Here is a 27,687-nt window from a genome sequence, read left to right as displayed (position 1 = left end):
TCCTGTTCTTCAGCACAGGTAACATCAACCATGTCCTTGGTCCCAAAGACTGTGTCTGAAGGTTGCCAGTAAGGAGACAGTGTCTGTAGGAGCCAGCCATGGCTCTTCAGTGAAAGTTCTCATGTCTGAGCAACTAATCCCGAGAGAGCTGGAAGTTGCGGCTGTTGTTCACACACACGCTCAGCCAGTAGTCAATCTGGAACACTCCAAGTGTCATTCATGGGTTTTTGTTTTTTTTTTTAATGGCAGGGAGGACACAGTATATCTTGTTTTATTGAACCTGAGAAATTGCTCAATGATCTGACATGCTGCAAGGACCAATAACTGGCTCTCTGGCTCCAAAAGGGGAAGTTTAAAATATGTATTTTAAAAACAGGACAGAAAAACCAATAGCCCCAAGTCAGGAGATCTGAATTTTTCCTCAAAATTTGTATGAGAAACCCTTAGAAGTGATTTATTATCATAAAAGGTAGAAATTGCAAAATAAGGTAAGAATGTAATCACTTGTTTGTAGAGATTTGGTGTCACATTCACAAAAATGTTGTGTTAATGGTCGCTATTACAATTGCTCTCTCTTGCTCTCCTGTATAACTTTACCATACAGAGTACAGATTTAGAACTTAGTATTGATCAAATTTGTTATTGTCCTTTTATGTAATACCCGTTTAAACACTGGGTAGTTGATCTTTGGCAAATATCTAATCACAAATCCAATACTCTTTCTATTTGAAATCAGACTCAAATGGTATCATTTCACTTGCTGCAAGCCTTAAGATCTCCCCTCTCCCCTCTCTTCTCTCCCCTCTCTCTCTCTCCCCCCCCCTTCCTCTTTCTCTCTCACAAAGGTCACAGTCATGTCCTTGGTTGATGTTTAATTACTTCAAATATAATTACTTTTTTGTATATGAAATATTTTCAAACTAGGTTTTATAGAGATTCTCAGGAAATGAGACAGGCCACTCCAGGGAACACAAGTTGCACTTGCAGGGGAAGCCTGTCCTCTTCCTGTTCCTAACACAGACTGGGCTCTCTGGGCCTCGGTGCTATTGACATTTGGGGCTGGGTCAGTCTTTGTTGTCTATGGGGGCTATCCTACACACTGGTGGATGGTTAGCAGCATCCTTGGCCTCTATCCACTAGATGCCAGTAGCATCTCCACCCCCACCCCTACGATGTGACAGTCAAAAATGTCTCCAGACATTGCCAAATGTCCCCTTGTGGAGAGCAGTTGAGAAATGCTGATGTGGACCTAGAAGGTTTGGGCTCATGGGTCAGAGAGACCTGGCTTCAACTCCAAATTTTTTTTTTTTTTTTGAGGTGAAGTCTCGCTCTTGTCCCCCAGGCTGGAGTGCAGTGGTGCAATCTTGGCTCACTGCAACCTCCGCCTCCCGGGTTCAAGCGATTCTCCTGCCTCAGCCTCCCAAGTAGCTGGGATTACAGGCGCCTACCACCACACCCAGCTAATTTCTGTATTTTTAGTAGAGACGGGTTTCACCATGTTGGCCAGGCTGGTCTAGAACTCCTGACCTCAGGTGATCTGCCCGCCTTGGCCTCCCAAAGCGCTGGGATTACAGGTGTAAGCCACCATGCCTGGCCTTCAACTCCAATTTCTTACTAGCCAGATAATCTTGCTCAGTTTCCCCAGCTTCCTTTCTTCCCTGTTCCTTCACTGTAAAAACATGAGTCATTACACATCCTTCATAGGGCTATGGACGGTGAGAAAAAAATAGACAAAACATTTAGTGGGCACCCAGTGAATATTAGTTCTTTCTTTCCTTACTCTTGCTTGCTCTCACTGCTCTTATTTCAACACTAGAACCTCAGGACGATGGAAGAGGGGAGATGAAGGGGGAGGGTTTGTTCTCCACTATATTAGCAGAATGATTCTAACACGAGGATATTCCACACACAGCTCCTGTACTCACACTGTACCTCAACGAGGATTAAAAGTTATAAAGGCATGTTCTACCCCAAACATGCTTACAAAACACTCCTAATCCTTTCAAACGCTTTGGGATTATTGTTTCACCAGGGTTGTAATCAGCTACAGATCAATGCCCAGGTGGACCTTGATTTTTTTAAATGGTATAAAACAATACACACATTTAACACCCTAAGGGGACGTTTTACATTACAAAATGAACTAGGTTTTGGAGACTTTTTTTTTTTTAAGATGGAGTTTTGCTCTTGTTCCCCAGGCTGGAGTACAGTGGTGTGATCTCGGATGACTACCAATCTCTTCTCTGTTGCTATAGACTAATTGTATTTTTTTAGAATTGTGTATAAAGAAAATCATATAGTAAGTTTTGTATCTGGTTCAGTGATTTTGAGACAGACGAATGTTGTTTTCTGATTCAGTATTACATTTCCTCTTATTGATTAGTGTTATTCTATTGTTAAAATCTACAAAATATTTTTATGCATTCTTTTGATGGACATTTGGGCTGCCACCAAATTTTGGCTATTACAAATAAAGCTTCCGTGAATATTCTTGTAGAAATCCATCTTTAGACATAAACTTTCATTTAATGCATTTATATTAATAGAAGTGCAGTTCTTACCTCAAAAATTATGTGTATAATTGACTGTGTACGAAATTGCTAAAGCACTTCCAGAGTTTTAGTAATCTTTTATACAATCACCAGCAATCATCGAGAGTTCTATTTGTAACTTTTCACACATTTACTGTTGTCAATATTTCTAATTTTAGTCCTAGTGGGTGTTAGATGACATGTAACTATGACTTTAATTTACATTTTCTGATAACTCATATGCTTTTTTTTTGGCCATTTGTGTATCTTCCTTTGTGAGAATGCTAACTCAAAGTCTAAAATAATCGCTCATTTTATATTGACTTATATGATAGTTTGGGCCTTCCAAAAAGCAAATGCTAAAATGAGATTAGACATGCAAGAGATTTATTGGGGAAACAACTGTGAAAAAAAATAGAGCCAAAGAAAGCAGGGCGATCTTTAGACCACAATGCTGGTCTGACACCTGTGAAGGAAAGGAAAGGGGAAGGAAAGTGAATTGGGTAGGAAGAATGTCAGACCACTGCAGCACCATATGGAAAAGACTCAGAAGAGTTGATGGGGAGTCCTGAAACCAAAGTAATCCACTAAGGAGTCCCCCATCTCATGGGAACAGGCCTGCATTAGCACAGCTGGTGTGCTCCATCACGGGTAGACACAGCAGTGACCAGCATAGCCTCAGGGAAAATGTGAGACAGCAGCAGGGGCCTGCAGTCAGTTGCACCTTCTCAGAAAGAGATTAGAGCCCCCACTTCCCACTCCACCCCACAAACCTTCTTTCTGTAGGTTCTAGCAATACTCCTGTGTGGTGCAAGTGCCTCTCCCTCTCTCTCTGAGGGGAAACGTAGAAGAGGAAAGTTGGTGGAACTAACTGCTGGCCTGTTTGAAAATTTATGCTCAGGGCCACACTGCTACTCCTTCTATTTCTCCTCCATTATCCATTTTAAAGTCTTATCCTCGCTCTCACCTTGGCAGGTCTTACTGGCTTATCTGGTGTGACCCAAACCATTTTCTCTGCAGTATCTGAGCCCTGGAAATCACACTCTTATCAGGCCAGTATTGCTATATGTATTTAGTACCCAGAGCCACCTAGTACATCACCTGGGTTCAGCACATCTACAGCCCCCTGCGCTCACTGCTTGGAAGCAGTGTTACGTCTACTTGTCTACCAGAGTCAATTGCCTCTGATTTATGGTGACTCCTCTTCTCACCTGCTGGTTCCTCTGATTTATGGTGACTCCTCTTCTCATCTGCTGGTTCCTGGTCACAAAAAGTCCAAAGAGCCCTGGCAGTTGCCATAATTTGTGGCCCAGTGGAATTCTTTATTTGACTCTGGCAAGAGTGTGCCACACTGGGAACCACGACCTTCAGTTCAATGGAAATTGGAGTTGTGGGAATGCATAACACAAACCATCTCAGTCTTAGAGACTGATTGTATATCACTTTTCATTCCTTGGCATCCTTTTTTATTGAGGACAATGAACCATATAAATCTTTAATTTAATGCATGTAATGCACCCAGAAGGATAACACCCATTCTTTCAGAGTGTTGCCTCTAAACTGGCATTTTAACTGTGCTTTTAGAAGGCTGTGTCAGAGCTCTGTGGGGCCAGCTGCTTCAGGATAATGCATTATGTATTACAACCATTGCATTTCATGATCATGGACTACTTGAGGTCTTAGGCTGTGCAGTAAAGAAGGGAAAGCAATAATAGGCATAAAAATTAAAAAGGAAGATGTAACAGTGTCTGTATAGAATGAATATGCTATCTTCTTAGTAGAATACGTTAAATAATCTGCTTAAAGAAACCAATTGAAACTATTAAGTTAGTTTAACAGAGCAACAGGGCATAACAGCAATATACAAAAATCGATTGTAATTCTATATAGTGATAATAAACAAATGGCAATTTAAATTAAAATTACAACATAATCACATGAAAAAACATGAAATACTTAAAATATGCAACAAAATATGTGCAATGATATCAGCCAGCACAGTATTGACATAAGGCTATACATATAGAACAACGGAACAGGATGGAAGCAGTGATATGCAAAAAATTAACTTGAAAGAGATCATAGACCTGTTCAGAAAACCTAAAACTATAAATCTTCCATAAGAAAACACAGGAGAAGAGAATTGTCCTCAGCTTAGGCAAAGATTTATTAGGCAAAAAAAGCATTAAGTTAGAAAGTTAAAAAGCATTAATCATAAAAGAAAAAAATTATAAATTACACTCCATCAAAATTTAAAGCTCCTGCTTTTGAAAGATTCTAAACATGAAAAAGCAAAAGATATATCAGAGAAAATATATGTAATAATCTGTTAAAAAGCTCTAATCCAGAATAAAGACTTCTTTCTAACTCATTAACATGACAAATAATTTAAGAAAGAACTGGAGACAGAAAGAAGCAGAGATAACCAAGAAAGATATATAAATGGCAAAAAAAAAAATCACACAAAACCCTGCTCAACTTCATTAGTTGAAATACAAGTTGAAACCTCAGTGAGATACCACTACACATGCTACAGAATGATTAAAATTAAAAAGACTGGTCAAGGCAAACATTGATAAGGATGACTTCTGGTGGGAATGCAAAATGGCACAGTCACTTTGGAAACTATTTTGTTAATTCCTTGGATAGTTGAACATATACTTGTCAAATGATTTACCAATACCACTTTTAGACATTTACCCAAGAAAAATGAACACACATATGCTCCCTAATGCATGTGAATGTTCATAGAACTAGAAAGTGGTGTGGGCATACCACAACTGGTCTATCACACATGAATAAGCAAAAAAAATGACACATCCATACAATGTAATACTGCTTAGCAATGAAAAGGAAGGGAATATTGATACGCACAATATCAATATCTTTTTGTGAAAGAAGCCTGACACATGAGACATTGCATTGTATAATTCCACTTATACAAAATTCTAGAAAAAGTAAAACTATAGTGAAGAAAGGTCATCAATTATTGCAAGAGATGGGAGTAGGACATTGACTAATGGGACGTGCAGAAAGTAAGGGGTGATGGTAATTTCCCACATCTTTGATTCTGATTATATTTAACTGACGATATATATGTCACAAATCATCTAAACATATACATAAAATCGGTGAATATTTCTATGTATGTCAAACCACAGGAATGGTGATTTAAAACAAAAGCACATTATCAACACTGTCATAATGAACCTCCAGAGGGCTTCAGTTTAGCTAGAACTAATGAAAGCATACAAAATACCTTCCAGAATTACTGCCTAAGGACAGGTGACCAGAGCACTTCTCCAGCAGCTTTCAGCCCTTGTGTGGTTTGTTACTTAATCTTGTCCATCATAGCTACGTAGGTTCTTGGGACAAGGCCCTGGAGCAGAAAGAAGAAAGACATCTGCTGTCCAGGAAGGCTAGATTCTTGTCTTCATGCTTGTCCTAATTAAAAAATATTATTTTCTTTCTTCCTGTTCAGAAAGTTGGCCCTTACCTAGATGAAGTCAGAGTCTTGGTTTATAGCCAAAATAAAAGAGGGTTAAAAATCAGGAGTTTTGCCACAATGAGATATCATCTCACACCAGTTAGAATGGCAATTAGTAAAGTCAGGAAACAATAGATGCTGACGAGGCTGTGAAGAAATAGGAACGCTTTTACCCTGTTGATGGGAATGTAAATTAGTTCAACCACTGTGGAAGACCGTATGGCAATTCCTCATGGATCTAGAACCAGAAATACCACTTTACCCAGCAATCCCATTACTGGGCGTATACCCAAAGGAATATAAATCATTCTACTATAAAGACACATGCACACATATGTTTATTGCAGCACTATTTACAATAGCAGACATGGAACCAACCCAAATGCCCACCAATGATAGACTGGACAAAGAAAATATGGTACATATACACCATTCAATACTATGCAACCATAAAAGGGAATGAGATAATGTCCTCTGCTGGGACATGCACGAAACAGGAAACCATCATCCTCACAAACTAACACAGGAACAGAAAACTAAATACCTCATGTTCTCACTCATAAGTGGGAGCTTAACAATGAGAAAACATGGACACAGAGAGAGGAACAACACACACCAGGGTCTGTTGAGGGGTACGGGGCGAGGGGAGGGAACTCAGAGGATGAGTCAATAGGTGCAGCAAACCACCATGGCACACATATACCTATGTAACTAACCTGCATGTTCCGCACATATATCCCGTTTTCTGTTGTTCTTGTTGCTTTTTTTTTTTAGAAGAAATTAAAAAAAGAATCAGAAGTTTTGGTTGTAATATCAAATTTGCCACTAACTGGCTATATGTGTTGCAAGAAGTCAGTTTTATTTCTGTGTCAAATTTTTCTCATTTGTAAATACAGGGGTTGAGTAGTTGTTTTCAACATTTTTTAAAAAACTAATATTGGTGTGTTGCTCATCCAACCGAATTTACTCAACAATAATTTATTTGACCACCACTATTGAGGTGTGTGTTTGTGTGTGTATGTTTATGTGTGTATATATATACACACACACAAATATATATACACATACATACATATATATTCACATATATACACACATGTGCAAATATATGCTAATGAGAACTTCAGATACGTAACAATTTTCATATTTCAGTGATATAACTACAGAAAAAAACAAATAAACTAATCATTTAGTCTACAGTTTTATCATGGCTAAATGTTCATTTTCCATTAGCGATTTTGAAATATTAAAAACCAGCTACTGAGCTCTTTCCATTAGTAATTATTGCCTTTCAGTAAGATCTTTCCACTTATAGAAACAAATATATTTGTAATCCCTAAAGACCCTTCCTCACCTTTCTGATTATCTGCTTCTATGTCTCTTGATTGCTCTCCAAAGATAGATAAAAACAAAGTAAACTATGGATCTTATAAAATATAGCATTTGTAATACAACAGTATTAGTAAATTCATGTAAAGAGGAAAACCATGAACCAATTCAATTGCATTTAATACAAAATGTCAACTATATTTCCCGTTTAGACACCCTCTGAAGAATAGATCAGAACTGTTTTGACTTGGACCGTTTGCTGTTACCTATAGGCTTTTGAGCATAGCATTATTTTCCCTCCACTGTGACAAATTTCACAAGAGAAATGGAATGTGGATGGGATTTTGTGTCATCTTCCATGCATTTGTTAAGTATAGATTTCCCATATTCTGCAACACCTTTGTGTGTTCAATTTCCTTATTTTCCTAAATAAAAAAGTGCTGCAGCTTATAATAATAAATACAGACAACTAAAAACTTGAGAACAAATCGGAGGATTATGCAGTGAGCTACAAAACCATTAACTGGGATTTTGGAGTGTGTGAATGGTTTTTCAAAACACTAAAACGTGAAGCCAGATTGTAGTAACTTCCATTACGACCCTCAGTGATCCCCACCCACTTCCTAGTATTCCCCTCTTTGTCACACCTCCTCCCTTTGAGTGTGGGCTACACCTACTGACTTGCGTCTAAGGAGCAGGATTCAGTGTAAATGATTGGACGGCACTTCTGAGGTTAGACTTTTGCTTCTCTCTTAGATGATCTCTCTTCTTCTCTTAATTGCTTGCTTGGAGGGAAGCCAGTTACCATATTTTCACCTGCCCTATGGAAAGGCCACACAGCAGGAAATGAACTCAGAGAGATCTCCAGCTAATAACCAGCAAAATCCTGGTGTTTGACAGTAAGCATGTGAGTGAGCCTGGAAATGGGTCCTCTGAGGCCTGACAATGATCAGGTGAATAACCTTCAAAGCAGAGCCTTCTTCTCCCAGGTGAGCCTTGAAAGGACTGTGGCACTGGCCACAACCTTGATTTCGGCCTTGTGAGAGACACTGAGCCACAAACACACAACTAAGCCACACACAGATCCCTGACCCAAAGAAATCATGAAACAATAACTGTTTATTATTTTAAGTTGCTAAGTTCAGGGATTATTTGTTCCACAGAAATAGGCAATGAATACACCTTGCTTCTCACAGCAAAAAAAAATCACTCACACAAGATACATAGTTCCTGATGATAGCATCAGATACTGAAGTCTATTTCTGTATTAAAGAGACTGAAGCTTCAGCATTTTTATTCAGCCATTTGGGGCCAAGCAAAGAGAAAATGGCATTTAAGGCAGATTACTTTTTCTGTAAGTCTTAGCTCATTTGCTTTAACTGAGAGTTTGGCTAATCTCAACCATTTTAGACCAATCTTAATTATTATAGTATTCTGTCAATAATACTTCGGTTCATTTATTGTAAATCTGAAGAAAGAAGCTATTTTTTGAAGATTCGTGTAGTTTCTCATAATTAGATAAATTAAACAGTCACCTGGAAAATAACTTGAGAATTTCTGCCTTTTAGCTTTCTTTTCCTAATAGATAAGGATAAATAATAATATTCCTTGCAATATTTTGGTGATCAGATATTCTATTTTATATAGAATGATTTAGACAAGCACTGGAAGTACATTGGAAGCTTCTGACCTTTTACAAGTACTCCCTGATCACCTAACTAGTGTGTATCTCTTGCAAAGTGTTTGTGTTGATTTGAGAATTAGCAAAGCTTAAATGACCTGCCCAGCTCTTACCATCACACTTTTCTGATTTTTAGCAGCTATGCTTTCTAACAATCAATGTTCACACTCATTCCCATTTGCGGCTCTATCATCATACCTGACCCTAGGAAAGCTAGTGGCAGGACACACACACACATACACACACATAAAGGAACATACAATCTTGTGCATTGCCTACAATCTCTACATTGAATCATTCTCCTATCTTGTCCCTTCTGACCTTGGGCACTAATTTCTAATTCTTCATTTCCTACTTTGTGTCCACATTACTTCTCCAAACTCTTCTCAATTATCAAGAGGTAGCATAAACATCACATGTTTTATTTGGCCTTTTAAAAATCTCCCACCCTCACACATAAAAAGAATTACTAAATTCTCAGTACCCAGACATGTTTTTAAACTTTATTGTAGTATTTATAACATCTTGTCTTATTTTATAGATATTTACACATCTGTGTGTGTGTATATGTGTGTGTGTATGTGCGCGTGCACATGCGCCCTGCATTAACCTATGAACCCCTTGAGGACAGGAACAATTTCTGAATCACTTTGTTTGTATTTGTATAGGTCAATTGTGGAGAGTTCCTTCTGATCACTCTTTTCTGTTCTATTTCTCCCTTTACTATGACATTGCATATCCTTCCATTTACGTTTGTTCTTTTTGATTTTTTTCTAAACAACTTTGTGATTTTGTGTAAGAATTGTATAAAATGGCCTTCTTTTAGAAAAATACATCAGCTTGTATTTTCAGTGCTCATAATTTGGGACCCATCTGATCCACAATTTTTTTGTGCCATCTGTGATTCTTCAGCAACCAAAGTGCCTGCGTGTGTGGGTTAACCACAGATAATTTTTTGCCTTTTCCTATCAACTGCCACAAACTGCCTAATTACTGGGCCTGATCCTGTTACTATTGTCACAAGGCTGTCTTCAGCAATGTTGTCTTTATCTGCTTAGTAACTCCCTATGACCAGCTGAATGTCCTTTCTGCTATGCACTGATTACGATTTCTGGCTTCCCGTAGGCACTGAACCAGCACAAATTCTAAAAATTACCTTACAGGCGTGTGTAGACTGTGTATGTCTCCTCATACTCTTCTGGGGTTATCTTTCAGAGCATCAATATGTTCTGCAAAAATAAGGGGTTAAGTAAATATATACATTTTTATTAAGAATAATCAATGTGACACAAAAACATGTCTTAGCCATTCTTAAAATTGGCACGTTATAAATGCCAAGTGTCTTCCAATTCAGCAATTGGGTTATGAAAATTAAATCATGAATCTTATATTTTACATCAATTTCATTCTCAGTAGGGAATATTGCAATTGACATTAAAGCAAAATAGGAAAGAGTACACGGGGCATGGGAAGCACAAAGGAACAATTTATTAACAAGCACGTTACATTTTGCTGTTCTCTAATGTAAAATTGAAACATCATTTACAAAAAGAAATATGAAGTGAGGGATTTTACATGCTAGAACAAAGTAGTAGGGAACAAAGATTATGAAATCATATACACACGCATACATGTATATACATATATGTATATGTGTATAGCTATATAGATGATAAATAGGCAGATAGATACAAAATAATAAATAGATATTAAAGTAGGAGAGAGACACATCTGTCCCTGGCCTCCAGAGAGGATTGAAAATGAATAGATTAAGTTTCATAAATCTGAAGTCAAGGAAACGTGCCTGATGATTTGTTCTTGAACAATGTTCCTGCAGAAGAAACTTCTCCATCTAACATGTTCATCCCTCTAGGGCAGGAGGCAACTGCATGAAATGGCATAGATGGAGGGCAGAGATGGCAGACGGGGTGTGGTGAGAGAAAACTCAGACTCCAAGCTCCAATTCCTGACAGCCAGAAGCATCTAATGAAGGCTCTGTTTGCCTTGTTTGGGACCTTCTCGTCCATTACGTTTCTATTATAAGATGACGTAAGCTTAGTTTTTGTTTTGTTTTGTTTTGTTTTTGTTTTTCTTTTTTGAGACAGAGTCTTGCTCTGTCACCCAGGCTGGAGTGCCGTGGCGCGATCTCGGCTCACTGCAACCTCCACCTCCCGGGTTCAAGCAATTCTCCTGCCTTAGCCTCCTGAGTAGCTGGGATTACAGGAGCCCGCCACCACGCCCAGCTAATTTTTTTGTATTTTTAGTAGAGAAGGGGTTTCATCATTTTAGTCAGGCTGGTCTCGAACCCCTGACCTGGTGATCCACCCGCCTCGGCCTCCCAAAGTGCTAGGATTATAGGCGTCAGCCACCATGCCTGGCCGACATAAGCTTAGTTTCTGAATAAGAGCAAGGTCTGGCCTGGGGATGCTCAACAGTAACACTCTGTAAAACTCTCTGGCAATGGCCATGCAATGATGAAAACAACTCATTGTATCCCTTTGCTGAAATCAAAGAAACCCCAGAATTCCCTTCAATATTTGAATGGCTCAAGCCATGCCAGTAGAACAACGGGGATTCTACTCCACAAAGCAATCTTGTAGTAGTATTAATAGTGAACATTATGAGTGCTCCGTTTTAGTATTATAGCCACGTCTCTATTATAATACAACACTTTATTGAAATTATTTGTGTATCTCAGGTAAGAGACTGCAAATTCTCAGGTATAGACCACTTCTAACTTATTTTCCTATTGTTGAAACCTAGTCTCTTCCATACATACAGTAGGGACTCAGTATTTCTGTTAAATGAATGAATAAAGGCTAGCTATGGAAGACAGGCATACCTCTCCCTGTAGATAAATATATACTCATATGTTTGCAGACCTTGCCCATATTGATGTTTCTACAATTGATAAGATTTTTATATTTGTAGTGTGTCTTTTTCTCTCAAAAAGTTGTTTTTAGATGGGTGGTAGCTTAGAGCCAGTATAATTAATATAGATATAAATAAATGAGGGAAAGAGATCATATGACTAATGAATATATCCATTTTTAGATTTTGTAAATATGAAAGTATTTACACAAATTTTTGTACATTTGTTTACTGGAAAATGACAGCACATTCTATACCATCAAATCCCACAAAATGCAGAATTAGAAAGATTTACAGTTCATCTACTGCTAAAGTTAGACATAGTATGAACCTGATCAATTTGAAGAAATTGTTTCAGGCCAAAGAAAGTACCAATAGATGACTAAATAAAGAAAAATTATAGGCACAAAGAGTCTCAAATTTATAGACATACATAAATATTTTTAAAGTTTCAGGAACAATATTGTAAATGATCTAAGAATTTTCCACTGAGTCCTTTATTCAATGTTTAAGATATATTGTGTATAAATTATTCAAATGTGTACTTTTATAATTTGTTATATATTTTACCTTATGGCATTTCCTTATTAGTGTGAACAAATAAATAGTATTTTCTGCTTCCCTTCCTACTAAATTTCTTTGTTCAATAAATACTTTCTTATTCCAACAATTTGTTCCTAGAATATTTATTATTAATGTGTTTCATTATAATGCCATAAAGCTGATATAAAACTTTTAATTTTTCATATACACATATAAGTCTAATAATATTTATAAAAATATGTATGTATATGCACCAGAATTATACATTATGCGACTCATGTATAAATTATTCCTAAACAATAAACATGGAGAGCATATTAGAAGAAAAACTTAAAATTTATGAAAGTCTCTAAAGGACAAAGTAAAATGCAAATTAAATGCAGAGTTAATGTATTTTGAAAGTAATAAAAAGTATAGCAAGACAGAATATTAAGAAAAATTTTCCATTTAGTTTTTACTGTGTCAACAAAAAACAAATTTTTCATACTTAATTACTTTTCAGGCATTCTAATTCACTGGATTTTTTTAAATTATGGGACATAAATAGTATTAATTACAGAGTAATAACATGTTTTTACAGTCTTTTTATGCACAGTGTGTTTCAAAATCCTAATTCCTTTTCTCTTGTAGAATTTAACTATATTCCTACCTAGAGACACTGTTGTCTACACACGACAATGCTATGAACTCCCGGATTTTTACTGATTAATAGCTTTTTATTTTGTTCCAGAAATAACAACAAAAGTAACCTGGAAAAAAAAATAAAGAGAAATGTTTTCCTCCTCCAATCTGGATAGCTCATTCTTTCTTATCCCCCTCTGGAAATTTTATTCTTCTCTATTTTTGCCAAAAATTCAGCTGACATTCAGCTTGATTTTTTTTATTTTAGGGAGCCCTTCTTCTACATGTATACATCATGTAATTGGACTTTCATTTAGCATTTTCCTTTCTTCTTTGTAATATGATTTCTATATCTTTTTATTCTTGGATTGCAAAGTCCAAAATGTCAGGCTGAACTCTTTTCCCTGTCCTTCCACATTTACTACACTGTGCTCCAAAGAGTTCATGCAATACAGATCTGCTGCATTCTTATTGCTATTTTATTTTTCCATCAGCATTGATGTGGAAAACATAAATTGTGCAAAGGATTTTAAGTACCATGAAAGAAAATTAAAGCAAAGCTCTTGCTCGAGAAGTTTACATTTTTCTTGGGTGACAAAGATACAAGAAAGAGTAGACAATATCGGTGCAATGTTCATTTAAAATAAAAACAGTATTATGGTGTTAATTACAGGATAATTGAATTGACCAGCATATCAAACTCTATACATGCTATGGTTAAATCTATAAAATACACATATGCATTTTAAATGTTTGTGATATAAAATTGAAGACATGAGGCCAGGCGCGGTGGCTCACGCCTGTAATCCCAGCACTTTGGGAGGCTGAGGCAGGCGGATCACGAGGTCAGGAGATCGAGACCATCCTGGCTAACATGGTGAAACCCTGTCTGTATTAAAAATACAAAAATTAGCCAGGTGTGGTGGCGGGCGCCTGTAGTCCCAGCTACTCGGGAGGCTGAGGCAGAAGAATGGCGTGAACCCAGGAGGCGGAGCTTGCAGCGAGCCAAGATCGCTCCACTGCACTCCAGCCTGGGCGACAGAGCGAGACTCCGTCTCAAAAAAAAAAAAAAAAAAATTGAAAACATCAGGCACTATATTAGCTGTTGACTTTTTCTTTACTGTTAAAATGCATGTATATTTTAAAGTGTATTTACAGTTCATTAAATCAGTGTGCAGCGGGTTCAAAGAATCCAGGGAAGCCAGTCTCCATAGAGCATTATCTTTGGACTTAACAATTTGGAAATCCAAGATTCACTTGCAAAAACTATAAAAACTACATTATTTTTCCCTGACATTTCTGGGTCCTCACAGGTTACAGTGCCAGGACATTTTTTTTCCTGATTGCAAAACCCTCTCTAATCCAGCCAAATTCTTGAAAAACCCAGCCAGCATACGATGAATGGAAAACAATTGTGATATATTCCCTATCAATGAGATCCTAACTTTGACTTTTCCTGCTAGGGTAGATCCTCTAAATACCAATTATCTTGCTCTTGAGATAAAATACTTGATATGTGACCAAGGCTTTGTATGAACATCTTGTTATTGCACAATTGTGTTTCAAATATAATAATCTCAAATTCAAAATCTGATATCTTGCAGTGAAACAATTAAGCCCCTTCTATCAACTAATATACCAAGATAACAACAAAATATAAATCTCAAAAATCATGTCTTTTTGTGGGCATACAGTTATATATTAGAAACATTTGAAAGAAAACAAGGAAGAGACTAGAAAAAGTACATTTGGGCCATTGAACACAACTAAAATAAGTAAGAATTTTATAAAAGTTCCACCAAGTAGAACAAATGAGATTAATGCCATATGTAGATATCAAAATTAACTAAAGTTGGAAGCTCTAAGTCTTAATCAATAGTATAGATTTCTTCATTTAGAAAAGAAGTATAGCATAGTATCAAAACACACTTAGTAATAATAATTTTTAAAAAACCTTTGGCTGCTTATATAGTAAAAAATTAAAGCTGTGTTTCAGCATACGGTTATCTCTAATTGGTGTGGTGTTTTATTTTTCCAAAGTTGTTATCACAAAACACTGACGTACCAAGATGTCTTCACAGCAGTGGTAGATACACTGCTATTTATTTCACCACCAGGGTAAAGTTCAAATAACTTAGGGAAATTGATTTAGGGCTCTGTCTGGGTCAAGTAACCTCTGTGATTGGTAAATTTACAGGTAAAAGGGGAACCATAAAACATAAATTTCATGTGGCTACAGTGTCAATAAAGTTGTCACGTAGCCGAGTGGGTGATATTCTTTTTAAAAATAGTACAGAGAGTGTTTCAAACCATCTATCCACATCCAAGAAAATGTTTCAGTGACTTTCCTCACCTATCAAATGGGAATTGGAAAGCTTATCATATAGATGTGCCGAGAGGAATAATAAGCCATCGGAATCTGTAAGATTACTTCATGTCTGTTATTCAAAATAGGTAACTGGGAAAAAATATGGACTCTTCTTGAAAGCATGTTCATCTTGGTAACAAGTTCACAAGTTTGGCTTTATGCAAAGTCAAACCGAGACCTTTCCATTCAAGACGTTATGTTCTATTCACAACAGAATATTTGGTTACACAGGGGCTCTAAACTAAGTTCTAACTCTGAGGATGACCTCTGTTTTCTTGAAACGTTTTGCATGCCTGTCTGATGGCAAACACTGTAACTTTCTCATTTTCCCATCCGGGATCTCACTGTTAATCTCTCTCTTTCTCTGCCATGGCAGGTTTTTGATCAATTAAAGCATTAAGCATTCAGTAATTATTTCAATCCACAAGTGCTTACTGATTGTCACTTGCCAGCAACAGTGGCAAACAAAGCCAACTCATGAAGCTTACAGTCAAATGTGGAGACGGGTTTAAACAAAAATCACCAAAAAAAGTGACTAGTGCAATAAAATAGCAGTAAAGGGCATCATATGTTAAGAGCTCTACACTGCTGCCCGCAACTTTGGAGCATTCCCTTCACACTCAAATAGCTTTATTTGACTATACAACATGAGCATAGTTTAGCAGTTATCAACAGAGATATTACTTTCCCCGAGGTGCATTCAGAAATGTGGGGACCAGCTTTCAGTTGTCGTAATGATTAGGATACAATTATTTTGTCACTCGGTGGGAAAATCCACTAATAAAATTGTACTGTAATGTGCAGAATTAACAAAGATGTGAAACAAAGGAAAATTTTATCCTTGCTAGTGGAAATATGGATTAGTTAATCCACTCTGGAAAATTACTTGCCAGTATTTACTAATCTGAAAATGTTGCCGGTGGGCCGGTTCAGGTTCTTGACTTCATTCACCACACAAAGAATTTGATACCAAGTCCAAAGTAAGAGTAGGCAAAGAAGTTTACTGCAAAGCAAAACTACACTCTGAGAGGCACAGTGGGCTGCTCAAAGGGAGAGATAACAGCTAGTATCCTAAGAGGAATTCCTTTCATGGGAGTTGTACACAAACATTCATAAAATACTGGTGAGGTCAAGTATGCAAAGGCAGACCTGTGGTTGGTGAATGCGCTCAGCATCTAAATGCTCTCACATGCATTGCACGTATCATTAGCAGATAAAAATCTCCACGTAGGAGTGTGTTTTTTACCATTAAAATGAGGGAAAGGTCACTATAAGCTAAACCTTGAGCCTAGCTGCACATGTGGGATCCCGGAGACAACCCTACACCCCCCCCCGCCAAGGCAGGAATTGGTAGCTAATAGTTTCCTGGGCTTTTAGTGCTGACTGGCTGGAGATTGTGGGAGCTACATCAGGAGTAAGGGACTTTTGTTCTCTTTCCCAGGACATACCAGGTATCAGGAACTTGTAACCATTTGGTAATCTGCTGGTATACTGTAGGACTGGTTATCTTGCAAAAGAGTTACTTGCTGACACAGGAAGGTGCAAGAGATGCAAAGCTTCCTCCAAAAGGGGTCCGTGGGGCATTACACAAGGGGACAAGTCAGCATGGCTCTGTAATCTTACTTATCCTGCCCCAAAAATACACGTAGCCAGTGAACCATCATTTTTCCTCTCATGTACATGCCTGACTAAAATGCATTAATTTGAAACCTCCACATACACAGGGTGAAACTCCAAGAAACCCAATGGAAAATAGCATCTGGGAGGCTGAGCAGGGATTACAGCAGCCACATGATCTGAAAAGAAAGAGATTAGTCCAAGCCTTGTAAAGATGACGATATCTTTATAAATACAATGAGCTTTTACTTGAATCTCGAGAAGGACCATGACACTGGAGATAGGGTCATCATCTATGATTATGACCCATGACTTAAAAGTAAGAGGAAATTTATAGGAACAACTCCAACAAAGTCTAAAATCAGACTTTGACAGAAGCAAGGTGACACACTGCTACTTTATCTCCTTGTTACAAAAAATTTTTCACATTCTCAAGTAAAAATCTAATGCCATGCAGAGATGCTACAGTTTCTTATTCTCAATGTCTGAAATCCAATAAAAATGTATGAGGCATGCTAGAATCCAAAATAACTAAAAACCAAGAGGAAAAAGCACATATTTTTGGGTATGTAATGGACTGAATGGTCCTGTCATGCTCAAAATTTATAGGTTGAAATCCAAACCACCAAGGTGATGATGGTAGGAGATGGGGCCTTTGGGACACCTCCCAAAGATTAAGGTCATGAGGGTGAAGCCTACAGGAACGGGATTAGTACCCTTATAAAAGAGACTCCAGAGAGTGTATGGGCCTCTTCCATTATGTGAGGACACAGCAAGAAGGCAATGTCTGTGAGCCAGAAAGCAAACCCTCAACAAACACAGAATCTCCCTTGATCTTGGGCTTCCCAGCTCCTAGAACTGTGAGAAATCAATTTTATTGTTTATAAGCTACTCAGCTTATGGTATTTTTTATAGTAGACTGAACAGACTTATGGTACAACATAATGAAGAGATCAAGAATGTCAATGGAAAATTGGAATCTACATAAAAGCAATCTAATGAGTATTACATAAGCAAAAAATAAAATATCTGCAATAAATACACAATGGATGGGTTAAAAACAGTTTGAACACAGTTGAAGATAAGAGTAGTAAACTAAGAAAGTTCAGTAGCAAATAATCCAATTGAGGTACAGAGATAAAGAATAAAGGTACAGAAAAAAAGAAAAAATAACAGAATGAGAGAAACATATGGAATGCTGTCAAAAGTTTTGTCAAAAATGTAATTGGATCTCAGAAAGAAAAAAGTAAATAGGCAAGAACAATATTAAAGACACAAAAACAATCTTAAAAGTACCCAGAGAAAATAGAAATGTTTTCTTCAAAGGAAAAGCGTAAAACTTATGGCTCATTTTTCATCTGAAAAAGTAAAAAGAAAAAAGGGAATAATATCTCAAAGTGATAAAAGAAAAATAATCTTCTATATTTGAATCAACTACCCAGAGAAAATATCTTTCAAAACAAGAAAAGGTATGTTAATGTATTGCTAACAGATCTACTACAACAATACTACTAATAATAATACTAAAGGACTTGCTTCAGACTGAAGATAAATGATCCCAGATAGAAGTATGAACACGCAGGAAGGAAGGAAGTGTGAACACACAGGAAGGAAGAAAAGAGCACTAAAAAGATTTTTTTAAATGAGTAAATATAAACAATTTTTAACAAGATAAAACAAACACAATAATAATGTCTCATGGGCTTTACAACATGCAGATGAAAAAGAAATGACAAGGACAATGAGAGTGCAAAGGGTGAAAAGGAATAAACAATTGACTTAAACTATTGTAAGATATTTACATGTTTCAGTGAGTAGTAAATGTACCAATTTAATTAGACCATACTAAGACAAGAATCCACACTGAAATCTCCAGGATGACCACTCAAAATAATATAAATGTGCCTAACTTACAAGATTATGGAAAAAATTGAATAACAGAAACATATTTGATTAATCTGAAAGAAGGCAAGAAAGGAGAAGTAAAGGAACAAGGAATGGACACTACAAATAGAAAACAAATAGCTAATTTTCAGGCTTAACCATATTTCTATCAGTAACTTTATTAAGTGTAAATAAAGTAAATGTCCCAAATAAAAGACTGTCAGACAAGATTTTAAAAAATGATTCCAATATATGCTGTATACGAGAGACATACTTTATAAATACAGCCATGGAAAAAGTTGAAAGAAAAAGGATGGAAAATGATGATAAGTTATATCTTGAAAAACATAAACAAGTGTGTATACCTATTCTGATATCACGTAAACTAGAATTTAAGGCAATAAGTATCACTGGAGTTTAAGAGAGTCATTTTTAATAATAAAACTTTCAATGCCACAGCAAGACATACTAATACTAACATTGTATACATGTGATGCCACAGCCTTAAATTAGATAAAGCAAAAGTTGACAGAACTAAACATAGAAATAGATAAGTTCAATGTCACAGGTGGATATTTTCATACATTACACTCATAACGATATAAACAAGTAAGTAAAAGATCAGTAAGGGTACAAAATATTTAAACACAAAGTTGGACAAATTTCCATATGTAGAACCTTATATTCAACATTTACCCAATACACATTCTTTATAAGTACACGTGTGACATTTGCCGATGCGGACCATTTACCAAATTGACTATTCACCAATACTCTGCGATGCTCCAAGACATACAGAGATCTTATACTTTACCATACACTAAGTTTCAACAAATTTTAACAGACTGAAATCATGTAGAGCACGTTATGTGACCACAGTGGAATTAAACAAGAAATCAATACTAGAAAGATAACTAGATCTTTAACAAAGGATTTCTATTTTGATAGTAGCCACACACTACCAAATAATTAATTAATTTGTTAAAGGGAAAATCAGCCCTGGTTGTTGTTATAATTTATATGACTTCAATAAGAGTTTCTGTTGTTCTGCTTTCTTAATATTAATACTGTGAGAAATTTTAGCTTTTAATAATCCAATAGAGTTTAAATTATCAATATGGCTTTAATGGGCATTTAGTGATTAAGCAAAAATTAATATATTTATGCACTGAAAACTGTAAGTTTCCCTCTAAGCTCTGTTTTTAGATGCATACTACACATTTTGATATCTTGTCTTTTCATTTAGTTCAAAAATATACATAATTTCATTTATGATTTTTTATGTTTTCCCTTTAACACATGAATTTTGCTCTATTTTCAACATATTGTGTTAAGAAAGTGACAATATCCTTGCAAAATGAAGTAAAAATGTTTTCACATTTTTCTAATATTAAGTAAATGTTTATACAATATTTTATAACAGATGAATATTCATTCTGAGAATTATTTTTTAATTCAGATTTTAGTAGTCCTTTTGTGCACAAATTTAAATTTATCATACAATTGGTTCATGATACATTCTCATCGTTGATAATAAGTATGTCCCTCATTTTCATTCGTTGATCAACAATAAATAAACCTCATTTATCACCCATCACTCAGGATGAAAAACTTAACAAGAATTCATATCCACTTCTCTGCCCATTCCTCAAACTAGCCATCCTCCCAACCTAGTCATTCTTCTGTAGCCTGTGTTTGTGCTTTGGTTTTAGATTACGATTTTCAAAGTCATGTCACTTTGCTTCTAAAAAATTTGCTGCTCAGTTTTAGTTTTTTCTTCTCTTTACAAAAAAAAGTTTCGCATTTTAAATAACTCTGTTACTTTCTTCAATCAGTAAAAGGAAAATAGTCACTTGTATTCTTTAATGTAGTTATATTCATTCATTTTGACTGCCATGTAACATTCAACTGTGTGAGCATACTAGGTTGTATTTACTCAGTTGCTTACCAATTGCATTGGAGTGATTTGCTTTTTATATTTAAAGAAAATAAACTTGAAAAGCTATCTGCTCCCTATGTTAGCTTTGATAATATGTCTCAGATAGTTTTTAAGACGATTTATGCTCATGAACCTACTTTGACTCATATTTATTACTAAGTCCATCAAAATATGCATTAGTTTCATTCAAATGTGCACAATGGTCTTACAGAACATTGGTTCACATACATTACTTTTTGAAAATTTAAAAACAGGCCAGATGCAGTGGTTCATGCCTGTAATCCCAGCACTTTGGAAAGCCGAGACGGGTGGATTGCTTGACGTCAGGAGCTCGAGACCAACCTGGCCAAATTGGTGAAACCCCGTCTCAGCATGATGGCGCACGCCTGTAGTCCCAGCTACTTAGGAGGCCGAGGCAGAGAATCGCTTGAGCCTGGGAGGCAGAGGTTGCAGTGGGCCAAGATGGTGCCACTGCACCCCAGCCTGGGCGACAGAGAAAGACTCCATCTCAAAATAAAAAAAGATAATAATAAGGAAATTGAAAAAATATTGTCAAGCGCAAAAACAAAAACAGCTGTAATCATCTCATTTGGAGTTTCATCCTCCAAATTCATTAAGAAACAGGTTGTTTCATATCTTTCCTGGCCTTTCTCTATGCATACATGTTTTTTTGTCGAAAAACTAAGTAATACAAAAAATATAGTTTTTAAAAATAATATTTACTCCTTTAAAGAATAAAACTCCTGATTTAATTTTTCTTTGCTAATATCAGTGCAGTTTGTAATATTCGTGACATTGTAGGATTTAACTGTATGGATACAGCATAGCAGGGGAAATGTTATCAGACTTAGCTAGTTCTTTGATTACTAAAGCAGCTGAACATGTTTTTGTTATTTGTATTTATTTTGTGAATAGCTTTGTCATACACATTACTCATTTCCTTTTGTTATTACTTTTTAAATATTTAATGACTTTATATTTGGAGATATTATAGCTTCATATGTGTGGAAAATACTTACAGACTTTCCATTTGTTAATTTTCTGTAACTATTTATTTTTGTGATAGTTAAATATCTAGCTTTGTGTAGCAATACACAAATAATTTTAGTTATAATTTTGGATTTTGGTATCTGATTTACAATAATTATCAATACGTTTGCTTGTAGTAATTATGTATGCAGGCTAAGAGAGGGATATGTCTCATTTAAGTCTGGATTCCATCAGCAGCTCAACCTCCATTCCGAGTGTGACTCTGCCCTTCTCTGAAGTCTGCTGTCTGGTGTGTCAAAGAGTCATTGCCAGATCCGTAGGTACAGCTGCAGCCTCTCTCCTGGGGCCTCAGTGCTGTTGCTCTTAAATGCCACTCTAAGATGACAAAAACATGCCAACAGTGGGTTCCCAATTTTGCCACAGTCTGCCCTAATCTGTAGCTCACATCTCCAGCTCCAGATTTTGAAGAATTAAAGACTTTCTGCCATACCCTTTAATATATTTCCCCCTGAATCTAGCACTTCAGCCATTAGTACTAAATTCATCCTCCAAGTACATTGTATCTAACAGGAATTCTTTTTCAATCCTCTCCTCTGGATAGCATTTAAGCTGATATATATGACACAGAAATATCTGACGCTTAAATTCCTACAGTTATTTCTATAGTTATATTTCTATCGAAATGATATATTTCTATTGATACATGTCATGTAAAACGTATTTGCCCTGCCTCCTTTTTCTCTTATTATATGCAAATGTGAAAATGGAAACTTTAAAATCTCATACTGAAATGCTAAGAGAGATTAGAAATTGGAAGAGTATTTTATACATCAAGGGAAAAGTTCTACAAAGATATAAAAATGAGCTCATTTAGTCTCAGAATAAGAATTTTTCAAAAACACTATAGTGAAAGGAAAGGAGAGGAGAAAATATAGAAGGGTGAAATCATTGTTTTACAAAGATCTTGATGTATTATTGACTGTTAATTTATATACATTGATGCAAAGGATAAAAAACAGCCAAACATATATAGTAATTGTTTTGATTCCGTAACTAATTTATGTACATGTACTATGGTTAAGGGACATACATTTATATAAGAAGGCCCAAAATGGAGTTTTTTAAATTGAATCTGAGCTAAGGGAAAAAAATTAAATTTCCACATGTCTATTCTATCATTTTTCCACAACAAGACAATGTCCTTTTCAACAAATTTCTGCCCAATTTATCTAAAAGTAATGTGTGAGATATTTGTCCATATTGAAAAGAAAATCTCAGGCTGTTTCATTTTTCACAGCTCCTGAATCTATAGAGATATCTTTGAGAGTCATGTAATGGTGGGACTGAAATGGTTCATAGAGGTGACAGTTTGCCTGAGCTCACATGGAAAGTAGGTAATCTTGCTAAGACATAAATCCAGATCCTCTGCCCTGAGTCATATCTAACTGGTCAGCTGGTATTCACCTTTCTCCGTATAGATTCTAATTTAATTGTTCATAACACATTTTCTAAAGTATGCATCAGAAAATTTGAATTCTGTAATTTCAAGTGAGAGTTCTGCAGATAGTGTTTTGCAATTAAGTTTGTAACCACTTGTATAAAGTTAAATATTCTTTCCCATAGAGATATTCAGCAAGTCTCTAGGGATGAGCACTATGAAATCATTTAAGAGGTGCATGCACCATATTATGTTTTTGATATTTTGCTACTACAGAGGACTATTTCCGCCAAAGGGCCACTTAATCTAAGGTACGTCTGGTCATATTGATGCTCAGTAGAACACTCTTGGGATGTTGTCCAGTAGATCATGTGCACACTCCGATTAAAAGAGGATCCATCATACCATCTCAAAGGAACCTGTTTACTAAATTTTGAATTCAGATCTTCAACAAAGGACATTTTGTAAGTGCTTCTGACACAGGAGAAATTTTGAAAGTGAAAGAGGCTACTTAGGATACAACTATGAATAAATCACACACAGTTTCAGCCCTCATGGAGCAAATCGTTTAGCAAAGGACACAGACAGGAAACAATCTCACAAATCAGCATTTCCACAGAAAAATGCACAGATTAGTTGCACCATGAAAGGCTTGAAATATTCAGGTGCTATGATTCCAGTATATCTCAATTTACTTCCAACACTTTAGCCCATGATGCAGAGTATACATTTGGGAAATTGCTAGTGGATTCTTATAATTTGAGTCAGCTGGGGACGCTACTTACAGCTCTTGCTTTAGATGTTGTAGATTTTTTGGAGGATATTAATACAATCCCTCATAGCTGATATGCAGCTATTAACCTGACCCATGCATTTTTGTGCATTTTAATAAACGGAGGTCATAAAAATCAGTTTGCTTTAACTGGTAGGAACAGCCATATACCATTAACATCTGATCCTGAGGGTAGCAACCCTAAGGTTCTGTGCTACATCATAATCTGTGGGACTTTAGAAATACATCACCATACAAGGCATGATGTTGATGCAACCTATTAATAACATCATGCTGATAGAATCTGGAGAGGAGAGTAGAAACCATCCTAAACGGCCTTGCTAAGTTGTATGCATACTGAAGAGGGAAAATAGATTCTCTGAAAATAGAAGAATCTGCCTTATCACTTAAGTTTCAACTGAGAATCAATAACCATAGGATATTCACTTCAGTGTGAGGAAAAATTTGCTGCATGCTGTAGTCTTAGGGAGATTTGCTTCCTCATATTTACTGACGTGTTTAAATTTTGAAAGCAACTTATACCAATTTGGACCCATATACCAAAGTGGCCAGAAAAGGATTTTAGACGGATCTAAAGCAATAAATGCTCCTAGCAGGACCTGGCTGCAGTACCGGCATCCCATATGTGTTGCTGTTTTTCCCATAGCCTAGAACCCACTGAAGCAGTGGTTAATGACTCAGTAGCAAAACATTTTATTCTGGTTTTCACCATGGTTTTGATATTTTTGTACTCAAGAGCACTATTTCCACCAATGGACAAAAAAAAAATGTTTTCACTGGATTGGAAACTATGATAGCAGTTAGATAAATATAGAGAAAAGGATGATTTGGAGTCAGAATAAGTGATGGACCCACGCTAACAGGAAAAAGAGGATTGCTACTCTATAATTGGATCAAAGATGTATACTAATGGACCCTGGTACCTGCTTACTCCACCATGCCCAGAAATGAAGATTTATTACTACTCTTAGAATATGTACAATTGTAATTGTACATAATCTGCCTGCTTTGTGACTACTACTCTTCCTCCTTCATATAAATATATATGTATATATACACACACACCCCTTTTTTGAATTATGAAAATAACTCTCTCTAAAAGCAGAACTGCCAAGTGCTTAGAACACCCCATTGGAAAAATAACTCCATCTAGCTACATTGTTCTGCCAGAGTTAATTGGTAATGTATATATTTTAGCATTTGATCATCTCTTCATACTGGGAGATTCAGATTTTTGTAATGTAGTTTCTTTGTAGCCAGTGGCATGATTATAATGTTCCAGACAACTATAAGCCCAGGAAAGTAGAATTTGGCATGCCAAGATGAAGAAAACTATGATATTCAGATTCAATGATTCACAAAAATAGGATTGCACAGTTCTATAAGCTAAGCAATTGTATAGAAAAAAGATGTTCCAAATTCTATCTTAATGCAGTTTGGAGGACTCAGCTCATAGGTTATCCCATAATTTAATTACAGTAATTAATTAGAATATCTGTATTTTCCATTAAGGCTTAGATATCCATCTATTGGAGCCAGGAAGAAGGAGATGTTATTAATATTATGATGAATGGAAAGCTCTTTCACAAAAAGGCAATTGTAGGATCATGAAATCAAGGAAAAGGACTATAAATACATCTCCTGATTTTTCTTCTTTGGAATCAGGTTCACAGAGCAGGGGAGTGCATTCGACAAATGGAGGGCAACAAGAAACAAAGAAGTTACTGTGCAACGATTTAGCATGCCTACATCCAGTGTGCTCATGCGCAGTGAGGCAGGCACTGGAGTTTAGCTCTCCTGGGCTGTGTTCAGTACACTGTGAATCAGGGAGCTGTTTGAAGACCCAGTGGGCTTGCCACCGGCTCTGTCAGAGTAATGGGAGGTGGCTTCTTAGCTGATGCTGGAATCAGGCTCTCACAGATTGGAAGACACGCACAGCCTCAGTGTCTGCCATCGGTGAGAGCCGAGCTGAGGCCCATTTAGCTAATATATAATGAAAGGTTAGCAATGGACCAAGAGAAACACGATCGCTAGTTACACACTTCAAGACCAGAAACACTCAGAAGGACAGAAATTTATTCAGAAGAAGCATAAAAACCACTGTGTACCTTCCACACCAGCATGAGGCCAGGGTGCTGCTCCTTACCTCATTCCCCAAGCCAGAAGCCCACAATTCTCCTTCAATCCTTATCCACTTGAACAGAAGGAGAGAAGCAGGGGAAGGAGAGGGATCTGAGAAACTGAGCATTTTTATCCGCATGAAAGATGAAGCACAATCTAAAAAAACTCTTGATTACCAGTTCAGACTAAACTTAATCTTGTTTGACATTCAGCTAATCACTTTCCTGCTAATCAGAATGTCAGAGCACAGGAGAAAGACTACAGGTATTTTGCAATCTATTTTTTCTGGATATCTAACTTGTAATATGAGCTATTTGTGACTACTACTCTTCCTCCTTCATATATATATAATATATACATATATTTTTAATTAAGAAAATAACTTAATTTTTTTCTTTCCCGAATTTAATTTTTTAATTGACACATAATAATTGTACATATTCATAGGGTGCATAGTGATGTTTCTATCATATGGTGATCAAATTAGGGTAATTAGCATATTCATAATTTCAAACATGTGTCATATCTTTGTGTTGGGAACATTCAATATCCTCCTTCTAGCTATTTCAAATTATACAACATATTATTGAAGCAGCGTCACTGTCTGGGGTAAATACGGGAGGTTCATTGCCTCATGCCAAGGAAATCAAGGACTCAGACACATATGGATTGAGGTTAAGAGCAGAGGTTTAACAGGCAAAAGAAAAAGAAAAAAGAATAACTCTCTCTGCCTTGAGAGAGAGGAGTGACTGAATGGGAATTCCAGCCCACATGGGAGTGCACTAGATTTTATAGACAGGCTTGAGGAAGTGGTGTCTGATTTACATAAGGCCCACAGATTGGTTGGACCAGGCATGATGCTTACATAACAGGAGAGGAAGTTGGCCACTCCATCCTAATCCTCTTACTATGCAAATGGTGTCTTTGCTTGGCCATGGCCATCTTGTTTCCTCCTTACTATACACGGGGCTGGCAAAGAGAAGAGAAGATGGAGCCGCCATTTTAAACGTGCATAGTTCCCGGGTAGCTTCTTTCCTATCGGCGCAACTGCCAGCATTCCCCCGTGCAAGCTTCTAGCATTCCTCTCTATGTCTGCAACTCGATTTTACAGGCTGCTCTTTGTTAGAAAAGAAAATTATTTCGGGGCTGCTTTTCATTAAAAGGAAAGCCTTACTGAGGGCTTCCTTGCCCTCACTATGTGCCTAAATAATTTCTTTTTAACTTCTATATCATTATTGTTAACTATAGACCCTCCAGTGCTATAGGAGAGATTTTTTAAAGAATACAAAATTACAGCTAAATAGAAGGAATAAGTTCTAGCGTTCTATATATATTTCAAATTTCCCTTTGACTTTCTTTTCCTCACTATTGCATATAACTTCACCATTTGCCAGTGATATATTTAGCCAATATACCAGAACAAGATCATGGTGGAAATTAAGGACAATGAATACCACTTAGAAATCTTGGAATT

At 36.4% G+C, this 27,687-nt stretch overlaps 1 long non-coding RNA gene across 1 annotated transcript in view; it reads right to left on the bottom strand.

Moving 5' to 3' along the window:
- Positions 1 to 2,170: 2,170 nt before the first annotated feature.
- LOC129532022 (uncharacterized) overlaps positions 2,171 to 27,687 on the bottom strand; it is a 369,252-nt gene continuing 343,735 nt past the window's right edge. The window contains exon 26 of the long non-coding RNA XR_010129764.1: positions 2,171 to 10,257. This is a non-coding gene — a long non-coding RNA (uncharacterized lncRNA). The remainder of the gene's footprint in view (positions 10,258 to 27,687) is intronic.

Source organism: Gorilla gorilla, chromosome 11 (genome assembly GCF_029281585.2).
Source record: "Gorilla gorilla gorilla isolate KB3781 chromosome 11, NHGRI_mGorGor1-v2.1_pri, whole genome shotgun sequence".
NCBI lineage: Eukaryota > Metazoa > Chordata > Mammalia > Primates > Hominidae > Gorilla > Gorilla gorilla.
This window is presented reverse-complemented; position numbering and strand designations above follow the sequence as displayed.